This window comes from Protopterus annectens, chromosome 1.part1, assembly GCF_019279795.1.
Source record: "Protopterus annectens isolate FY-2018-M chromosome 1.part1, PAN1.0, whole genome shotgun sequence".
In the NCBI taxonomy this organism is placed as follows: Eukaryota; Metazoa; Chordata; order Ceratodontiformes; family Protopteridae; genus Protopterus; species Protopterus annectens.
Window position 1 is genome coordinate 827,960,787 of NC_056726.1, and position 23,315 is coordinate 827,984,101.

Here is a 23,315-nt window from a genome sequence, read left to right on the forward strand (position 1 = left end):
GAAATAGATGCATGTTTTCTTTTCATATTGGGCTCATGACAAAGCAGATCTTTTAAGTTGCTATTGCATTTAAAAGTGAATTTTGGTTCAACGTCCAATATATCCTTCTAAACCTCATCACTCCTAAGTATTTTCCAATTTTGCTTGATAATACTGCAGATGACATTGATATTATTGCTGTAACGCAACATGGCCCTGGGCTTACTTTCATACTTAGGGCCTCTCTTGGTCCTATTTGCTGTCAAACATCTATTATCTGAAAACCAGGGTCTGGCTCTATCATTCCTACATTTCAACAAGGTCTCTTTCCCTTCTTCTAACAATTTCTGAGGATAACCCCTGTTCAACAAATGGTTGTGTTAAACATTCAATTCCTTTTGAAAAACATTGTTGTCTGTGCACAGACGAGATACCCTATGCCCTTGTCCCATTCCTATATTATGGAAAGTGTGTCTAGGATGCATACTATGAGAATCCAAATAGTGATTTCTTCAACAAGTCTTTCTGTATAGAGCTGTGTCCAGCATCCCCATAGAGTTCTTAGTCAAGTTAATATCCAAGAAATCAATGGTGTCAAAGGTATAACTGGTACAGAGCCATAAAACACTGGTAATATTTTCCAAGTAATCAGCAAAGCACATCAACCCTCTATCATCCTGCCCCCACAACAGAAAAACATCATCAACAAATCTAGCATAATATAATAGGGCATCTTTCCACTGATGATTAGGGTATCTCATATGCGCACAGACAATGTTTTTCATAAGCAATTGAATGTTTTACACAACCATTTGTTGAACAGGGGTTATCCCTAGAAGTTGTTAGAAGAAGGGAAAGAGACCTTGTCAAAATGTAGGAATGATAGAGCCAGACTCTGCTTTTCAGATAATAGATGTTTGACAGCAAACAGGGCCAAGAGAGGCCCTAAGTATGAAAGTAAGCCCAGGGCCATGTTGCGTTATACCAATAATATCAATGGCATCTGCAGTATTATCAAGCAAAATTGGAAAATACTTAGGAGTGATGAGGGTTTGAATGGTGTATTGGACTTTGAACCCAAATTCACTTTTAGGCGCAATAGCAACTTAAAAGATCTGCTTTGTCATGAACCCAATATGAAATGAAAACATGCATATATTTCTGATAGAATAGGGACTTTTCCTTGCAGGCACCTCAAGGTTTGTTCTTATATAAGTGGTAAGAATTATTTTATACATCCAGTCACAAATAGAAGGTACATTTTTGAATTCTATGTGGATTGCCATTCTGAGAATGTGATATACTTGGCACAGTGTTGATCTTGCCCCAGTTTCTATGTGGGCAAGACAAATTGTAAATTGAAAACTAGGGTTCTGAACCATTTATCATCCATAAGGTTGAAAAATGAATGTAATGCTCTTTACCATCATACTTTACTTTTCCCTGATCATGTCTTCTCCTTCATGGCCATACATATTATCAGCATGAATAAAAGAGGGGGTGATGTTGTGAATATTACTGAATATAATGAATTAAAATGGATTATTGAGTTAGCAGCAGACAGTTCACCTGGTCTGAATAGCTCTATTTCTTTACAACAGGCCCTAAAAAGGAGGTGGGTTATACATTGAATGTGACTGGTTGCTTTGTTCTTAATTAGTGTTTTAAATGATATATAATGGTGTTTTGTTCTACATGCTATTGTCTGATGAAAGGTCTATCCCGAAAGAGCTAATGTTTGTACTTTTATATAATAATTATTAAACTTGTGTCGGCCTGTTTGGACTCTGCTCTTCATTTTTGCTTCCAAATAGAGCACTGACCTTAAGAGAAGTGAGAAGTTTTGTTTGCTTACTGTTTTGATGGAAGGGTAGTTGAAGTCACCCAGTATGAGAGTATTGGGTTGGACCTTGACAGATTCCAGGGTGCTTAGGAACTTGGAGTGAGCGTCTAGGGACATGTTTGGGGTTCTGTAGCAGGCTATGACTTGTATCACTGTCTTACCCAGTGTTTGTTGTACCTGAAGTATCTCAGATGCATTATGCTGGGCTACAAGTCTAGAGGTGTTTGCATCCTTTATGGAGACACCACTGCCTTTGGCACTTCTGGCTGTATTCTGGGGCTGAAATGTATGGAATGAGTTGTAGCCTGGGAGTGCAGGGTTGCTTTCTGCCTCTTTAAACCAGGTCTCTGTTATAGCATAGATGTCAACATTCTCCATTTTGAGGAGAGCTTCAAGCGAGTGCATCTTGAAATTTAGACTTCTAGCATTGAGCAGCATGACCCACAGAACTCAACAACTGTTTAGATTTATCATATACTTCTTACTGCATATGTATTGGGCTTGACTGAATGCTTTTTTCCTGCAGTGACATGTCACCTTTCATCTAGGCACAGGCCTTAATAAGAAGACAGGGTTTGCTTAGAATATACCACCAAAATTGGCACAAAAGAGTACTCTGTACTAGTTTGGCAGTACATTTCAATTGTCTTGAATGGGCACACAGAATTTGCATGAGAAGAATATGGAGCAAATAGTGTTTGCTGAATTAAACAATTTACATTGGTTAAGCAGTATATACGTAACTAGTGAAAATCTGTTAATGAAGTAATTACACTGAATTGTTATCTCCTTAAAAGGTATCTAATTGTGATTGTTGCCATCTATAATACCTCTCAGAGTTTGTGACTTTGAAGAATATCTGTAATTCTGCATCACATTTTTGCCCTGCCACTCATAAAATTTTTGATTTTCTGGAAAATCACTGAGGAGCAGTTGGTCATTGATGCCAGACATTAGTTTCATACTTCCTATTGCTCAGAATATACATGTTCATACAAAACTTGCCATTCTAATATATTTGGAATTAGAGTAATATTTAAATATTGCCCCAGATGTTTTCCTTTCCCTCATCTCCCCCATTATTTTTGTTATTCGAGATTTCATGAGGAAATAAATTGATGGACATCTACCACTACTCTTTCTTTCTGTTTCATTCTCAAGTTATTTCAAAAACAACACCTTTTCAGTCTGTGCACCTACAGTACCCAATACACATGAAAGCACAAGCACCAGTGTCTCACTAAATAAGCCCATAAGACAAAGCATGTCTAAACCAAATTTTGTAGTCATAGGTGACTCCTTTGTGAGACACACAGATGTCCCATTCACCAAAGTGGACAAGGAGAAGGTTGCAGTCAGCTGTCTATCAGGTGCCAGAATCCGTCAGATCAAACTTGCACTCAAATCTCTCAAAAAGCACCATTATGACTCCATCATAGTTCATGTTGATGTGAATGACTTGCTTTATACCTCACTAGAATATATGAAGAGAGACATGATTGAACTCTATGAATATGTGTTTCAGCAGGTATGCCTCTAGCCTTGAGCAGCATTCTACCCTCATCTAGGATGATACCACAATATAAACAGAAATGATTGACTTCAACAATTGGCTTAGTTTCTGGTGTCATTATAAGGGGATCCAGTTCCTGTCAGCCTGGGATGACATGGTTGATAGATCACACTGCTTTGCCAGAGATGGTCTTCACCTGTCACCTCTAGGCTTTCAGTTACTGGCAAATACACTTGCTTCCCTCATAGTGCCTTTTTTAGGCAAAATCTCAAGAACAAAACTTCTAATGTGAAAATATCACCCACAAATAAATTAAAGGTTATGCTACTAAATTCTAGGAGTTTAAATCAGAAACTTTACACTCTGGAAGCACTCCTCTCCGCAGAGGATGTTGATGTCTGAGTAGTCACAGAAACTTGGTTCAGGGCTGCAGAGAGTACCCCAGATTTGCAAGGCTACAGTGCCTTCCGCACTTTCAGATCGCAAAATGAACATGTGAGAAACAAAAGAGGAGGAGGAGTATCTATCTTCAAAGATAAATATACCTCTAGACTGGTTCATAGGTCGGTACTAGGCTACCGGCCTAAGGGCCTACATAAGCCTAGCCAACAAGGTTCCCTAGCTTACACCACCCAAGAAAGTTATTTTCCTGTGCCACTATCGAGCAGAGACACAGAAGTGATCCCCGGGGTGTATTTCCTACTTCTGGCAGGAAAAATCCATTAGGTCACTCCAAATTCAACTAACTGTGGGTAAGACCCCCCCCCTTCAAGTCATAGTTAGCCATAGGCCCCCTTCAAACAACCAAGATACCCACGCTGCTTATGTTGATCTACTTGAATCAATCAAATTACAACCAAACCCTGTAGTCATGGATGATTTTAACTATCCCTCCCTTGACTGGGAAACGTAAACGAGTACCAACAAGCTCGCACAAAGGTTCTTGGACTTTGTCACTAATGCCCTGGAACAAATCTATGCAACTCTGCACGGGGCTCAAATATTCTTGAACTGGTCCTCACAAACATGGGTGACCATTGCAGTGCCAAAAGTATAGGTCCCTCACTAATTAAATCTGATCACAAGTTTGACACATTTGAAGTAGCTATAACATCTGAACCCCTCAAGTGAAATCAGGCTAAAAAATTTCACCAAAGCTAATTATAACCTCCTATGGAATGGCATAAATAACTTCCAAGCTCCTGTTCCCTTGTGTAGACTAAGGCATACGCAAATGCCTTGTACATAGGTTCATATGTTCATAGGTGTTTACTAGGCTAACGACTACAAGGGCCTTTTTAGGCCTAGCTATGCATCCCAAATCTCTGACAATTTCTGATAACCTTGATAAGTGTAAGCATGGGTCTGGGAGATGAACCATTTACAGGTTACCTGTGTCCATTAGAGACATAGAAATGTATCCCTGGTTTGGCACCTGTTTTCCCATCTGACTGTTCAAGTTAGACTTGAATTGGGTTAGGGAGGAACTCTGCTACACATGGATGGGGAGCCTGTTCCATAGAGGGGGTAGTCTTTGGGATACATACCTATCTCTCCAGCAGGTCCTGTTTATATCACAGGCAAGGTTTAAGTCTTTGGAATGGGTAATTCTGGTGCTGTTTGTTTTGTGGATATGCAGGAAATCCATCAGAATGGGGTCTGACAATGGCCTGTATGCCAGGCATAGATGTCCCCTCAAAAAACGCCTGTAGGAGACAGAATACAGGAAAAGGGCCTTGAGGTGGTCAGCATAGGACATATTACTTATGCCCTGTATTCTTTTAGTGATGAACCTCTGTGGACATTCCAATTGTTGGATATGCCTGGTTAGGTACATACCAATGGGGGAAATGTACATAATGATAGGGCTGATGAATGCCAAATACAGTGGAAAAATGATTTCCTTGGACTTAGATGCTATACCTTTGTTTATAAATTGTGCAACATAGAATGCTTTCCTCATCACTGTAGACATGTGATGATCAAAGGCTAGATTACTATCTGTGTGTCCCCAAGTCTCTGACTACTGGGTCAACTCTAAGGGGTGAGTTGTCAATATGATAGTTACCAAAGATGAATGACTTCCCAAAGGACACTATTATGCATTTCTTGGCATTTAGTTTTAGTCCATGGCTCTGACACCAGTTGTTTGTCTATGTCAGCCCATCCTGGAAAACATTTGTGTCAGTGTGAGATTCAGTGACAGCTCCTAACTTGCAATCATCTGCAAATTTAGTCAGCGAGAGACCACTGACATTGGCCTTGACTTCTGAGAAGTAAATGCCAAAAAGGAGCAGTCCAAGGACTGATCCTGAGGGACTGATTCCTATCTGTAAGGCCATGGAATGAATCATTATGAACTTTATAAATAAGGATATAAGCAGTCTCCACACTCACACAAATGTATTGACACAGCTGTACTTCATAGGATCAAAACAAAATCCATAAGAAAGAACAAGCCTTCTTGGTGGACATTTACCATTAATAAGTTATACAACAAGAGGAAGAAGTTGCTGTCTAAGAATAAAAAAGAGAGGTCCCAGCGCTGGAAGAACACACTCATCTGCTTGAACAAATAAATAAGACAACTTGTAAAATCCTCTAAAGGCAATTTTGAAAACATTTAGCAACCAGAGCTAAGATTAACCGTAAGGTATTCTTCAGCTATATCTATAACCTAAAAGGTAGGATCCAGACATGTGCTGAACTAGCTGTGGATGACATCCCACAAACTGATCTTGCAAAAATAGCTAACCTATTAGCTGACAGTTTTGGAGAAAATGCCACCCCCCCATCCCCTCCAAACATTCCACAAAGCAATCCCTCTACATCTCCCCCACTTTGCATATCCAAAGAGTAATTCATTAATGCTCTCTCCAAGGCCAAAAACACAGCCTCTGTGGGACGACATGGCATCCCAGGTTGTGTTTTAAATGGTCTAAAACATGAGTAAGCAACTCTAGTAGGTACTCTGTTCATCCACAGCCTGTGTACAGGTTTTATCCCTGCTGAATGAAAACAGTAACCATCATCCACTTTCATAAAGGGGATAGAGCAACAGACCCTGGGAACTACAGATCCATAAGCTTAAACAGCCTTATCTGTAAGGCCATGGAACAAATCATTATGAACTTTAATTAATAAGGATATAGGCAATCTCCAAACCCTTGAACCAACACAGTTTGGTTTTGTCAAAGACAGGTAATGCCTATTAAACCTGGTGGACTTCTTCACAAATGTCACCAGAGCCATAGACGAAGGCAAACCTGTGCATACAGCCTAACATGACTTAGCCAAGGCCTTCAACAAAATCACACATTTGGGCATGATTGATAAACTCTCACAGCTGAATATCAACCCTTATGTTGTCAGGTGGGTTGCTAACTGGCTCACTGACAGAGCACACTCAGTCACAGTTGGGAACATTACCTCAATCAGCAGACCTTTCACCAGTGGGGTCTCACAAGGGTTAGTGCTTGGCCCCTAGTTCTTGAAATATACTTCTCAAAAGTTCAGGCCAAAATAGAGGGGCTGTGGCTGACGAAATTTGCTGATGACTGCAAATTAGGTACAATCATTGAATATCCCCAAACGATGTCAACATACTTCAAGAGGGACTTACACAAACCAATGATTGGTACCAAAGTCATGGACTCTGTGATATCCCCACTCTGGGACAGTAATCATGATGCCTGAATCCTCACCATTGACACTGGAGAGGGACTCTCACTTGGAACAAAAATGGATACACCCAGTATTTCCAGATGCAGCTTTCTGTATCAAGCACAATTTCCCTTAAGAGCACACAGGCAACACACTCAGTTCAGGGTCTGGATTTATCTATCTGTCTCCCTCCAGGTCCCCAGTAAGACTCCCCACTGGCACAGCTATATAGCTGAGACATCAGCAGAGTGTTCAAGCTAAGTTCTCCACCACTCTCTCTGTGAAACCAGTGCTTCATGCCCCTGCTTCTAACAGCTGACATACAGACTCTTTAAGATTTTATTTTCACACACACACACACACACACACACACACACACACACACACACACACACACACACACACACACACACACACACACACACACCTGGGAAAGACTGGCATAGATTTACTAGCTATGCCCCCTTCTGCCCAGACTATAAGGTAGTTACATTGCCACCAAACACTCCAAAACCAGCTACTCTAAGGCTCTTTCAAAGGTACCAAATTATACTAAAATTAATATTAATACAAATGGTAATGTTGACCAAACAGCAAGGCTTTCAGGAGTGGCAGCAGTGTCACCTAATAAATATAAGTACTCTCAAAGGTTAAAATGTTCTCTAAAGGACCAGTCACAATGAAAAGTTTAAATATATTCAATAATAAATAATAAAAGAGCATGAAAATGCTAAATATTTATTTACAATAAACACCAGAGTTTCAGACACAGGAAGTATTAAAATAATGCAGATGAATAGATTTGCACAGATAGAAAAACAGTACTTAACTAATCTCAATATATTTTCCTGACTGATCTAAATAAATATTATTCCCTGGGCACTTACTAGAGCAAGGCAGGATGAAGTAGGTGAGGGGTCCTTCTCTGTCAGATTCCATAAACAGACTGCAATGAGACTTCAGTCTCATCTAGTATTAAAATACCATTTTTCATGGTGGATCACAAAATAACATCACATACATCTGGTCATCTGCCTTCTTGTTCCCATGCTACCCCTCTTTGCTAGAAGTTGTCAGGATTTAGCACATATGAGTCAACAATAAACACACACAGCCTTCCTAAGATCTGCTTCAGATCTTGGAAGTCATAAAACAATTCAAACCTTCACCCCTCCACAGTAGCAATTAGTTCACCCCAAAGACAATGCAGAAAATGTCATAATACAGACCTTTTGTTTCTGGCTGCACTGAGAATGGTAAGATACAATCTTTGTGGCTTAAGACAGGTAATTTAATTTCAAACTATTTTCAAAGTTAGGTGGATTGAGATTAACCTCTTCTCTTCCAGTATCCTCTGTTAAAACATATACATCTAAACAGTTGCAATAATACATGTATATTTGTTTTTCTGTACATTTGTAACACAAGCAGCTTTACAAATACACTTTTAACACAAGCATCTGTACCAATCAGTTTGATATAGAGATGGCATATAATTCTTTACAAAATTCTAGCTAGCTGTCCTGGCATATGTTACATATCCACTACACTACTTCTCCTGGGATAGCTGAGCTGGCAATAGCTGGCAATACCTCACATCGTCACAGACTCAAACTCAGGGCTAAAAAATGCATCCTCATCCCCTTTGGTAAAAACAATATCCCTGCAGACTATCATATAAATTATAATACTCTAAGTAACAACTCAGTAGTGAGAGACTTGGGAACGCAAGTTGACTGCAGCCTAAACTTTGACCATCATGTGCCTACTGTGGTTAGGAAGGCATTCTATGTCGTACACCTCATTAGCAAAGGCATTGTCTCAAGAGTGAAAGAGGTCATAACACCCCTGTACTCGACCCTCATCAGGCCAACAATTGAGTACAATGCTCCCTTTGGTATGTACCTTACCAGGCACCTGCAGCAACTTGAGAGACCTCAGAGGTTTCTAACCAAGAAAATTCAGGGTCTCCAGCACATATCATACATTAACAGACTGAAGTCATCACTTATAGGAGACTTGTGCCTGGCCTACATAGCAATCTCGCATCCAGACTTAATGGAAATGCTGCACATGCGCAAGTCAAATGGGACAAGAGTCACCCACTCCAGAGACCTTAACCTGGCCTATGACATAAATATGACCTGCTGGAAAGACAGATATGTCTCTCAGACATTGGCACTCCTTTGGAATCGCCTACCAAGTCACATCAAACAAACCCCCTGTATGACCCTGTTTAAGCATAGACTGGATGACTAGATGGGAAACCGTAAATTCCTGCCAGGGATTCCCACCTATGACCCCCTAGATATGGGCAGTTATTGCTAACTAAGATCTTTAGTTTAGGAAGGATCCTTTATATTGAGTTTCTCTAGGGTTACATTGGGTACACATGGCTAGGCTTATAATGACCTTTGGATCAGTAGCCCAGTGACCACCTATGAACCAATGAATCTAGTATGCGTGGCCTTGGTGAGACATACGGCTTTCTGTAGTTCTTAGTCTTAGACACAAGTCTTGCATCTGAAGGTCCTATAGCTGAAGGCAGTGAAGGGTGCACATTAATAGATGCAGTGAAACTGTTTTTTTTTCAATGAGTTAGTTTTTGGATAAGTCTTTATGTGAAAAGCAAGGATGACTTAGTTGTGCTGCAACACTGTATCAACAAACTGGTAAGTATTCTCATTTTGGACAAGGGAAATGTCACTTTTCTTCATAATTTAAGGATAAGGTCAAAATAAAATGAATACTGCAAACCTTGCCATCTCTTCAAAATGATATTTTTTGGCAGAAATAAATACCTGTTTCAACCCCATTGCTTAATAGCCATCAGTCCTCTAGTCCTCAGGAGCTTTCATATAGTCAGCAATCAGAAGATTTATGTTTCAGTATATAAAGCTGCCTCTTAGTGGTTGATGTAAGCACCGGCATCATCATGGAGGCATTCTATACTCTCCTCTGTTATATGCTTGCTTCAACATGCACCTAAGAGAGCTACAGTTACTCAGATGGCACGCCAAGACATACCCTCAAGTCCTGCAGCCCTAGTTGCTGTTCAAGTCTCACTTGCATAGAAGCAGTTTGGCTGCCTGGGACCACAATTTCTCTCTGCAACCCAGAATGGGTAAGCCAGTGTGAGCTGCTCATGCCAATCCTCTCTTACCTGGATTTCTAAGTGCCATATCCACTAGTCTTGGCTTCATCCATCTGTGAAGCTTTTGACACATCAGGAAGAGTACGTGGGGAGGTAAACATCTGGCAATTTGTTTAAGAACTGCAGATTTGACTATTGCATCAAACCCTGCTATATTGGCTTTCCTGCTCTAAATAGGGTTTATATATAGAAAACAGTCTGCATTTCACACTAGTCAAGATTATTCAGAGAAAAAGAAAAAAAAAAAACGTACACAGCTTCTGCAGGCTGTGAATCCATGAGTACAGTACTGTTACAGTAGTTAAATGAAAACCGGTACTTCCTTATGTCTAAGATGAGTCATATAAAGTGAAAATAAATCATGTGGGAGAGAAACAAAATCTACAAAGAGCAAAATTACATCAATATGGCAGGACGCATGACAACCTTTTGGAATAAAAATAAATAAAAATATAATTTAAAATAGTTGTAGTAACTGATGCATTAATATAGCAAAAAAGATAAAGTTATGGTGAAAAAAAGGTTATCCAAATGCAACTAACTCTGGGCAAAACTGCAATCCAAGTTGTAGCTTGCTACAGATCACCCACCATGCCCCAGGATTTCCACTCCTCTTTTCATGATGTACTGGAAAATATTAGGGTTCAACCAAACACTCTAATAATGGGTGATTTCAACTACCCCACCTTTAACTGGGAAAACTACTCATGTACCAACTCCTTCGCTCAATGCTTTCTGGAATTCATAAACTCCAATGCCCTGGATCAACTTATCCACACCCCCACCAGGGGCAACAATATCCTAGATCTAGTCATTACCAATATGAGTGACCGATGTTCCACACCTGAAGTCAACGCCTCATTGGCCCGATCCGACCATAAGCTAATTACCCAAGATATCCACATCCTGCCTCCACCCCCCATTAAGGAAACCACGGTAAAAAATTTCTCCAAAGCCAACTTCATGCTTCTTAAGACAGAAGTGGTGAACTTCATGACACCCATGCAGATGGACAATACAGTTACGACTACTGAATCCTACACAATTGCACTTTATATGCACTTACTTAAGTGCATGGATCGTGCTATCCCAAACAGAATCAAGACGCTATCCTCCAAAAAAAGGAAGCCAATCTGATGGTCCCCTGCCATAAACAAAACGTACAACAGAAGGAAGAAACTCTTGTAAAAGAGAGTAAAATCCCACGAGTGGAGGAGCTCCCTGGTCAGCCTCAGTAAGAAGCTGCGATCCCTAATAAAATCCTCCAAAGCTAGTTACGAAAACAAAATTGCCACTGATTCTAAAGACAACCACAAAGCATTCTATAGCTATGTCAAGAATCTCAATGGCAACACTCAGATCTGCTCTGAGTTACAGAACAATGGCACTAAATATACAGACCCAACTGATATTGCCAACATCCTGGCAGATAGGTTCCGTGCTAACTTTACCCCCCTCTCACCCCCTAAAGAGCCCACCTCTATATTGGAAGAATGCAAAGTTCCTGTAATCACGGCTGCACAGGTAAAAACCACACTCTCCAAAGCCAAGAACACAGCATCCATGGGACCAGACAACATCCCAGGCTGCATTCTACGCGAACTACAGAACGAACTGGCACCCCACCTAAGTACCATGTTCAATCATAGCCTCACCTCAGGCTTTGTGCCTGCTGAATGGCGCACAGCAACGGTTATCCCACTCCACAAGGGGGGAGCCACCATGGACCCCGGGAACTACCGCCCCATTAGCCTGACGAGCCTGGTCTGCAAGGCCATGGAATGTATCATCATGGAACTTATAAACAAAGACATTGGTAATCTCCAAACTCTAGATGCCACCCAGTTCAGGTTTGTAAAAGGCAGATCATGTCTCCTAAACCTGACAGACTTCTTTGAAGCAGCCACCAAAGCCGTAGACAAAGGTAAGGTGGTTCACACAGCCTATCTAGATCTTGCCAAGGCTTTCAAAACCATCCCCCACTCTGGAATTATAGATAAACTCACTAAACTAGGTATAAATCCCTATGTCACAAGATGGGTTGCCAACTGGCGCACTGACGGAACCCACACTGTGAAAGTAGCAGACTCCAAATCTGACTTCAGACCAGTGACAAGTGGAGTACCACAGGGTTCAGTCCTAGGTCCTGTCCTGTTTGGTATCTACTTCTCTGAAGTATAGACTAACACAGAATGTCTTTGGCTAATGAAGTTCGCAGATGACTGCAAACTAGGAGCCATAATCGAAACTCCTAACAATGTGGACATCCTACAAAAGGGCCTCACTGAGACAGATGCCTGGTGTCAAAGCCATGGCCTCAAGCTCAATGCCAAAAAGTGCATTGTCATTCCCTTTGGTAAAAACTCTGTACCCATGAACTACAACATAGGCGGTAGTATACTTAACACTGAAAGTGTGATAAGAGACCTTGGGACACAGGTGGACAGTAGTCTCTCCTTTGATAATCACATTGCCACAGTAGTCAAGAAATCCTTCTATGTGGCACACCTCATCACAAAAGGTTTCTCATCCAGAAAAAAAAGAGGTCATTGTTCCCCTCTACTCATCACTCATTAGACCCATTATAGAGTACAACGCCCCTTTCGGTATGTACCTCACAAGACATCTACAACAACTGGAAAGGCTGCAGAAATACCTCACAAAGAGGATTACCGGCCTCAAACAGATGCCCTACGCAGACTTCTCAAAAAACTCCAGCTTTACTCCGTTGCATATCACCTACTCAGAGGTGATCTCTGCCTAACATACAAAGCTATGTCAAACCCAGAGCTGTTGGACATGCTCCACTTAGAGAAATCCCAATCCCTCCGAGCTACACACTCTAGGGACCTAAACCTTGTCACCACAATAAACAGGACATGCCGGAGGGATAGATTCCTGTCCCAGAGACCTCCCATACTCTTGAATAAACTACCTATCTATATCAAACAAAGCTCCTCATTAGCACTCTTCAAGAAAAATCTTGATGATTGGATGGGAAATAGGAAATTCACCCCGGGGATCACCTCTGTGGCTCTGCTCGACAGTGGCACAGGAAAATAATTTTCTTGGGTGGCAAAAGCCAGGATACCTTTTTGGCTGGGCTTGTATAGGCCCCAGGGCCAATAGCCTAGTACCTACCTATGAACCTAAAAATATTTTTGGAGTTTAGGGTAGAAGTTTCCTTACCTCAGCAATAATACCTGACAGGGTGAGCATTATAAGTAAATAGACTGATCGAGGCCTCCCAAATCCAGTAAGGTCTGTTATTTCCCTATAATAGATCCTGGAAGGATTATTGCACTTGTTTGTTTAAATTGTTTATTTATTTACTTTTATTGCATGGTGTTGTAATTTTAAAGGATGATTTTTGTTTCTTGGTGTTTTTGCTCAAGAAAGTAATCCCATTCCTAGTTTATTTGTCATGGAATATTTCACATTATTCACTCTGTTAATTAGATAATAATCAGTGAATATATGTATATGATTTTAAGTGTGTATGTGTGTGTGTGTGTCTCTCTCTCTCTGTGTGACCATGAGCCTGTGTGTGGTTCACGTTTCAGCATACATGAAGAGTGTTTGATAATTAAGCAATGCTTAACAGAGTTGGCATTATAGGAAAGCAGTAGACCACCCAGCAGATGTTGAGGTCCACTGCCCAAAAGCAGAGGCTTCCTCACTCTGACAGGTCCATTATGTCCCTATAATTCCTGCCTTGGAAGAAATTATTGCATTTAGAAAATGGTGCCTTTGTTTCTTTTTCAGTTGAGTTTTTCATGTGTTTTAAAGGCTGTTTGATTGCTATTCTGTGTTATTTAACAGTAGTCTCTGCCCTTCTTATTATACCTTTAGAAATGGCTTGATAATAGTGAATATCTAAAAACTATCTGTGTTGTTTGTGTATATGAGTTTCTGTGCTTGTGCCTTGTGGGTCTGTATGTATTTGTATGAATATGTATACATGTGGCTCCGAGCACGTAATGTGTGTGTTAGTTTAAATGTTTAAACTAATTTCAGAAGGCAGCATTTGTCATTCTAGTACTTTTCTGACTAGAAGGAAAAACAACTTAGAAGTAAATAAAGTTATATTTTAACATGTTTTTTGGTCAAAGTATAAGGTCTAAAGATATATTGTTTGGCCTTAATAAATAAATACCATGTATTATTGATAGCTAATCTAAAACAGTAAGCCCAGTAGGCTGTGGGGAGAGAGGAGAGCGGCATAGTGGAGGGGTACTGCTGAGTGTTGTAAGTGGTATGGCTTGGGGCTCCCCAGAAATGTTTCAAATTGGGCCTTGCATTTGCCAAGGTCAACCCTGGGCAAAACCATTATATTTTGCTAACTGTCACTCTCCTTCCTGTTGCCCTTCTTTTCTCCATTGTGTACCCATGTCATTTTTGTATGGGGCATTTCTACTTGTGGACTGCCAGCTATTACCCCTGGGGGCAAGAATAAATTATGGGAAACTATCATCCAGGCAGCTATCAGTGTTTTTTCTGTGTGTGGCTCTAACCCCATCCTTGGCAGCCTGCCATGTATTCTTCTGTAGACATACGTGTTCCTGTGCAAGATCATTGATGGGTACCATGGGAATGTGGCTTTGCAGAGCCAATGCATGCCCATCTTCCAGAACCTGCATGCCACGCATCTCTTCTCTATTAGCCACAAGCATTGAGATAGGTGGGACCAACTCCCTCTTCCAGGATGGGTGAGCTATCATCAGCCTTGACTCCTACCCTCCCTCATTCAGTTTCTCCAGCATCAGAGCAATGAATTGATCTTGGGTCATGTAGGAGTTAGGGCTTCATCCATGTATGCCGCACACATATGGACTTTGCATAAGTTTAATGTTCTTACTGACTGATCATTGTTTATCATCAAGCCTTCAGTATTCTCAGTGCCTTTTCTGTTTCATTCTGTTTTTATTGTCATAGTACTTTATGATATTGCATCTGGGATTTTATTTTTCCATAATGCTACACACTTCCCTCAAAGCTTTATGACCATCTAAGCTGAGAATTATATTTTTCTCTTTTGTGTAAGTTGCATCCCATACTATTCTTTCACATTACCTTTGTGCCTGTTTGTTGCAACAACTTTTTTGAAGTTCCCATTTTTTCAAATTCTGCTCTTCTGTAGTCTCGAAACCATCCTTGATTACTTGGACTGTTATTAGGTTGGTTTTGAGCTACATAATTTAGAAATCACTTGCTCTTTACTCCTACAAAACATACCTTACATCTGTTCTCTGTCCACATTTTAGAATGCCAGGTCAAAGTCTACTTTCTCTTAATTAGGATTTATTCCCTCCTCTCTGAGTCCTGTCCATTGCAAGCTTAAAGTACGAGTCTGCTCTTTTGATATGGCTGTAACTGAATTAATGTGTTCAACAAATGCATGTTCATAATTCATAAGCAAGTATTAATCTAGCTGCCCATGTGGAACATTTTAAGCCTAGCCAATTCCCCTTTCAAAGGTGAGAATCAAATCCTCTACCTAGTGTCTATGAGATAAAAACTTTAACCATTATACCAGCCTCCATGACCTTAAGGCCATCAACCATATTTCCTTTTCCTTACCATCATAAATATATATATATATATATATATATATATATATATATATATATATATATATATATATATATATATATATATATGTCTACTTGAAAACACTGACACGCCAAAACACTGACGACAAGAACACAGAGACCGGAAGATCGACAACTGAGATGACCGACAGTTTAAAAGCCCGACGGTGAGAACACCGACATGTTAAGGTAAGTGTGCGATAGTGACAGACTTTAGGGTTAGGGGCGGGTTAAGTGAGTTAGGGTTAGGGCGCGGGTTAGGTGAGTGTGCGATAGTGACGGACCTTAGTTTTAGGGTTTGGGTTAAAGTTAGTGCATAGATAGTAGTGTATGTAAGGTTTAGTGTAGGTTTGTAAGGTTTTCGGTGTGCTTGTGTTGTGTGTGTGTTTTTCAGAAAAGGTATTTGTTTTGTTTTGTTGATTGTCGGGATTGTGGTTTGTCAGGCATGTGAAGTTTCATGCTTTTAAACTGTCGGTCATCTCAGTTGTCGATCTTCCGGTCTCGGTGTTCTCGTCGTCTGTGTTTTTGCATGTCGGTGTTTTCAAGTAGACCCATATATATAGAGGTCCGCTATGTAATCCCGAATTTCAGTATTTCGAAATTACATAGCCGAAAACCCAACTACAACACACACTTCCGAAACCGCACAACCTGCGAAATTCAAAATCCCGAATGTACTCTACACATACAGCACACACATACACACAACCCCCCCCCACAATCAAATAAATAATGCTACACTACAGATAAGCTGCACCCCCCCACACCCCCACCAATTACATATTCTAACTCTGAGATCGCACAGACAAACAAAGGAAACTCACATCCACACATTTTACAGTATCTCACACACACACACACACACACACACACACACACACACACACACACACAGACACACATCACAGTCACAACACACACTTACACACACTAAAGCCCCTAACCAAGACACTTACGCATACATAATAACCTAAACGTCCACCAATCCATCCACACACTGCACCAGCAGAAGCGGAAATTCAACATCTCTGTGTTTCGGGATTTTGAATTTCATGCTTCTGCCGGTTTTGGAACTTTGAGTTTTGAGCTATGTAATTTCAAAATACTGGAATTCGGGATTTCAGTATTTCGGGATTACATAGTGGACCTATATATATATACATATACATACATATATATATATATATATATATATATATATATATATATATATCTGTATGTATTTTATTTATTTATTTATTTTATTTTACATTTGTTGACCAGGCTAGTCTAGCTGGATATATGTCCATTTTCAGTAGAGGCCCGGAGAGAAAAGCTCCACAAAAAGATGGGTTTATATAATCAAGAGTTGTTATACATTCAAATCAGAAATATTATACAAAAGGAAGGTGTTACAAAAAAAAAACTGGTTCATAAGCATTACCAAGAAAAATACTTTGCAATACTCGAAATAAAAATGCAAGAAATTTTTTTTTTTTTAAGGGTGAAAAGAGGTTGAGGGAATAGAAAGTTTAGTCATGGTTTGTACAGGACAGAGATGTTGGGGATTAAGCACAGTTTTTAGCTGCCTATTGAAGGTACAAACAAAAATACTAAAAGAACCTAGAAAAGGTTTGAGGGGGTGAAAAAAAGGTAGAGGGAATAAAAGTTTAGCCAGGGTTTGTACAAGGACAGAGCCATTGAGAGTTAAGCAACGTTTGTAGGTGCTTCTTGAAAGTGGGTAAAGAAGTAATAGCAGTGAGTTCACTTGGAAGCTGGTTCCAGATAGGCCCAATACAGCTGGAGAACAAGCAGTCCCCAGCTTTGTTGTTGGATTTATAGGGTGCCGCTAGTAGCTTTGTGGCAGAGCACAAGGAAGATAGACTTTTATAAGGAGAAATAAGGGTACTAAGTATTGTGGTATTAGAAGGCTGATAGAAGATTTTGGGGGTGACGGTAAGTTGCTGTAGTTGTATTTGATTTTGTAATTCTAGCCAGCCTAGTTGTTTAAGATTTGAGCAATGATAGGTTCGAAAAGAGGCTCCTGTGGCAAATCTTGTAATATTATTATGATATTGCTAGTTTATTGAAATTAGATTTTGATATATTTATGTATATATTTATGTATGTTTTTTTTATGCCCATTACTTTCCTGTTTTTTTATTTGCTATCCAGGTAAGCCCGCTGGGCAAGGTGCCCTCTTTTAGGAATGACCCAGGAGCACTGTGTAATTAACTGACATGCTCAGACTCACACAGCAGGCAAATCCTGTAGCCTTGAATACAGGAAGCAGCTCATTGACAAATCAGAGTCTTAACCTTCTGCACTAACTGATAGACCTGCCTTCCCCTCTTTTTTTCCACCTGAGGAGGAGGTTTATTCAAATCACTCTGTGACTCATGATGACAATTGTGGTCTCCATGGTGGTATACATTTTTCTGCCTATTTGTTATTCTGTTGCTTTAATCAAGTTACTTATTAAAAAAGTTATGTTTTCTCATTTTCTATTATTTCTAACACTCCCTTGCTGTAAATTGTGTACTAAGGTATATTTAAATCCTTGCCACGTTTATCAGTTATCCATGTTTTTGTGACTATCACAATATCGACATATTGTTCTTCTGTCTATGTTACTACCTTACGTGGTTGGCCGTTCAGACTCTGGTCATTGTTGTTACTCATTATCTTCACTTGTTCTTCCACCAGAACTCTTTTTTTTCTCAGTTTTGTTATATATTCAGTGTCCCCCAAACTTGGCAATCCATGTAAAAGAGACTTCATCTCTGACACTGTTCAAATAAAACCTTGACAATTGAATGGGAAATTGTAAATTTACCCCTGGTCTTGTCTCCATGTCCCTTATGGATGGAGGCTGTTAGTAAGAAAAGTATTATTGTAACTAACATCCCCTACAAATCCTTAGCTACATGCCTACTAACATACCTTCCCCGTATGATACTTGAGAACCAAATTGTTTGGGGTGCATGGCTAGGCTTGTAAGTGCCCTAGTGGTCATTACACTAATAACCTATGAACCCAAGCATTACCCATTAGGCCACTCGGGCATTGCTATCTTCAGTATTTCTTTACTACCATCAAGAACTCAGAGGATCTCCATAAATGATGAAAGTGATTTCATAGACGACTTTGTCACAAATGCAGTCTTGATACTGCACAAGAAATATATGACAGCTTTCAAAACATTACTATTATATGTAATGCTATGGAAAGTATTATGGCTGAACTAATAAACAGTGATTATAGGTGACATTATATCCCTGGATACACACCAGTTTGGCTTTGGAAAAGGCAGATCTTGCCTGCTCAACTTGGTTAAGTTATCTGAGGTAGTTACTGAGGCCATGGATAAAGAACATACAATCCATTCACCTACCTGGACCTTGCCAAGGCCTTTGGCTGTAACCCTCATTTGGGGATTATTGACAAACACTCCCAAGTCACCATTAACCCATACATAGATCACTGGATTGGTAATTGGCTAGCTGATAGAACCCACACTGTTGATTTGGAAGTGTTTGTTCTAGACAGAAAAGTATTGTGATGCCCCACCACTGGACCAGTAATCAAGGAGCCTCAGTCCTCATTACTGGCACTAGTGGGGGATGTACACTTGGAGGATGACAAGGTACACACACACAGAGTATTTCCAAATGCAGCTCTCTGCATCAAGTGCAAGTTCCCTTAAGAGCACACAGAGTCCACAGTCAGTCCGGGGCTGGTTTCTCCCTCTTTCTCCAGATCTCCAATAAGATTCCCCACTGGCATAGCTATAGAGTTGAGATCTCAGATGAGTGGCCAAGCCAAGACCTCCAGCACCCTCTCTGTCCAACCGGTGCTTCGTGTCTCTGCCCAAGTAGCTGGCACACACACTCTTTGAGGTTTGATTTATGCACACACTATCTCACACACTCTCTTACTCACACACTTTCTCACTCACACACACTCTCACATGCACACACACTCTCTCTCTCTCACACACACACACACACACACACACACACACACACACACACACACACACACACACACACACACACACACACACACTCTGTCTCTCTCTCACACACACACACACACACACACACACACACACACACACACACACACACACACACACACACTCTCACACACTCTCTCACACACACACACACACACACACACACACACACACACACACACACACACACACACACACACACACACACACACACACACAGACACACACACACTCTCTCTCTCACACTCTCACACACACACACTCTCACACACACACTGTCTCACACACACACACACACACACACACACACACACACACACACACACACACACACACACACACACACACACACACACACACGCCCACTCTCACACACCCTCACACACACACACCTAGGAAAGGCTGGCACAGGTCTAGTAGCTATGCCCCTTTTTGCCCAGACTATAAGGTAGTTATCACTGCCACCAGCTAGCTCCTTATCAGCTACTTTAAGCCCCTTAACAAAGGGTGTCAAATCTTACTGTGTAATGTTACTGTTAATACAAATGGCAGTTTGACTAACAGTAAGAATATTAGGAGTAGCCTACACAATGTCACCAAATAAATATGCAAGTACTCGCAGAACTTAAATAGCTCTACAAAGATCAGCCACAATGAAAGGTTTAAATGTATTTAATAATAAATAATAAAAGAACAAGAAAATACTCAGTATATAATCACAGTGACATCAGAGTTTAAAATCACAGGAAATATTTAAAACAAGACTGCAGGACAGTCTCAAATAAATAAACTAAGTGTTGCTATATTCCTGACTATATCTAAGAGAATTACACTGTTCCCTAGACTTACTTACTCAGAGCAAGGCAGAGGTGTGGTGAATGGATCTTGTCAAGTCCAAGACAGAATACAGAATGCCGTATCTCTCTCTCTGAGAGAGTTCTCAAATTAATATCTCAAATATTACTGCTGGGCTTGCTTGCAGAATTACATAATTTCTTGTCATCTGACTCCTAGTTCCCAGGTCCCAAAACAACCACTGATGACAACTGGTAGCATATGGTATCTACCTGTAAAAAATACATAGACAAAGACTTTTCCTCAGATCTTTGGCAAATTGTGGAAGTCATAAAGCAATAAAACACTTCCAAGACAATACAGAAAGCTCCCTAGTTTTAGACATTGTATCTCCTCGCTGCACTGACACTGAAAGACAACATCTTTCTATGGTCCAGCCATAAAATAATTTAATTTCAGTTATTTTTTCTGAAGTTAACCTCCTGTATTCCAGTTTCCACTGTTAAAATATACATTTACAAATATGAAAAGAACACAGATACGTGTGTTTGAAAGTTTCTGTGAGGCCATTTTTGCTTGGGCTGAAGGAGGGTCTCTGTGTTCATCAGTGGCAGTGACTAACATTGAGCAGCTTCCCTGCCCCCCGGAGAGGTGGTTACTGACTTGAAACTGTAGTTTTATTGGCCACTAGGGGTCATTTCCATAACTCCTTCATCTTCCTCTCTTAAAACCTAGTTGCCTTGTGGTTTGAGCGTCTTTTCAGGCTTGTTGGCTGTTGGTGAAGCACCCTCCAAGAGGAAAAAACGCTGAGAGAAGAAGGGAGCCACTTTTGAGATTTTAAGTATTTTTTCTCTGTTTATTTGCTAAGTTTTTCTGCATAGCTGCCTAGCTTGAGCATTTTCTGGCTTGTTAAACTTGATTTCTGTATTAGTAGCTGTATTTAGAGCACAACCAAAAGCTGTTTGCTGAATTTCCTGTTTGCACTTAATTTTAAATCGTTTTTCTTAAAACTTGCATATTTTCTGTCCTTGACCTAGCACTCTTGTGTGGGGTCATTTACTGCACTGTTATAACTTGATATTACTTGTGAACCTCTGCTATCTCTGTAAAAAACAAAAACAACAAAAAAAAATCTTGCTTTTTCCCCACTTTTCTGAGAGTTAAAAAAGTTCAGTTACAGGCTTGCTGTTCCTGAACTGTTTGAAAGTTTCTGTGAGGCCATTTTTGCTTGGGCTGAAGGAGGGTCTCTGTGGTCATCAGTGGCAGTGACTAACATTGAGCAGCTTCCCTGCCCCCCGGAGAGGTGGTTACTGACTTGAAACTGTAGTTTTATTGGCCACTAGGGGTCATTTCCATAACTCCTTCATCTTCCTCTCTTAAAACCTAGTTGCCTCGTGGTTTGAGCGTCTTTTCAGGCTTGTTGGCTGTTGGTGAAGCACCCTCCAAGAGGAAACAACGCTGAGAGAAGAAGGGAGCCACTTTTGAGATTTTAAGTATTTTTCTCTGTTTATTTGCTAAGTTTTTCTGCATAGCTGCCTAGCTTGAGCATTTTCTGGCTTGTTAAACTTGATTTCTGTATTAGTATCTGTATTTAGAGCACAACCAAAAGCTGTTTGCTGAATTTCCTGTTTGCACTTAATTTTAAATCGTTTTTTTCATAAAACTTGCATATTTTCTGTCCTTGACCTAGCACTCTTGTGTGGGGTCATTTACTGCACTGTTATAACTTGATATTACTTGTGAACCTCTGCTATCTCTGTAAAAAAACAAAAACAACAAAAAAATCTTGCTTTTTCCCACTTTTCTGAGAGTTAAAAAAGTTCAGTTACAGGCTTGCTGTTCCTGAACTGTTTGAAAGTTTCTGTGAGGCCATTTTTGCTTGGGCTGAAGGAGGGTCTCTGTGTTCATCAGTGGCAGTGACTAACATTGAGCAGCTTCCCTGCCCCCCGGAGAGGTGGTTACTGACTTGAAACTGTAGTTTTATTGGCCACTAGGGGTCATTTCCATAACTCCTTCTTTTGTCCTCAGAGGAGTGGTTTAAGGTTATAACTTGTAGTTTATTGGCCATTTTGGGTCATTTCCTGTCTTTTCCAGCCCCCTGCTATAAAGCGCGATTTAGCCCGATTTAGCCCGATTTAGCGCAGAGTTGCTACCGTTGCACACTAGGGCAGCAGCTGTTAAGCAGGTTTAAACTATTCGGGCTACCTAAAGTCCACTCTTCAAATTTTCCCTTAAAACTACCTTCCTCGAACTATACTACTGATCTAATCAGCTTATCCTATAATTAAAAATATCATCTCTACTTGACTCCAAGTAGACTATTCTCTATCTGTTAAACGTAGCACTTGCTCCTACAGTACTTATTACCTTGATACGGCACTCTTGTCATAGATAGTACCCCAAAAAGGCAACCCCCCATTTCTCGGTCACCCACGTCCCCCCGGAATCCTTTTTAAAGCTTTTTTTTTGTCTATTCCTTCTTGCATGTCGAGGGATCAGTTGCTAGTGTCCCTCCTGCTCAGCTGGTTAACCTGGGAATATTGAGGCAATGTTACAATTGCCTCATGTACACAGACAACCCTCTCCTCCTCCCACAAAACACAAATACATGCGAGAGATGCAACTATACGGCCAAACTGGAGGCTGAGCTCTCTCAACATAGGACTGGCAAGACCAGTCAGGAGGAGAAGGTTACCACACACACTATAGACCCAATCTCACATAGTACCATTACAACCTCAAATCATACACATAAACACACAAAGACATACTCGAGGCTC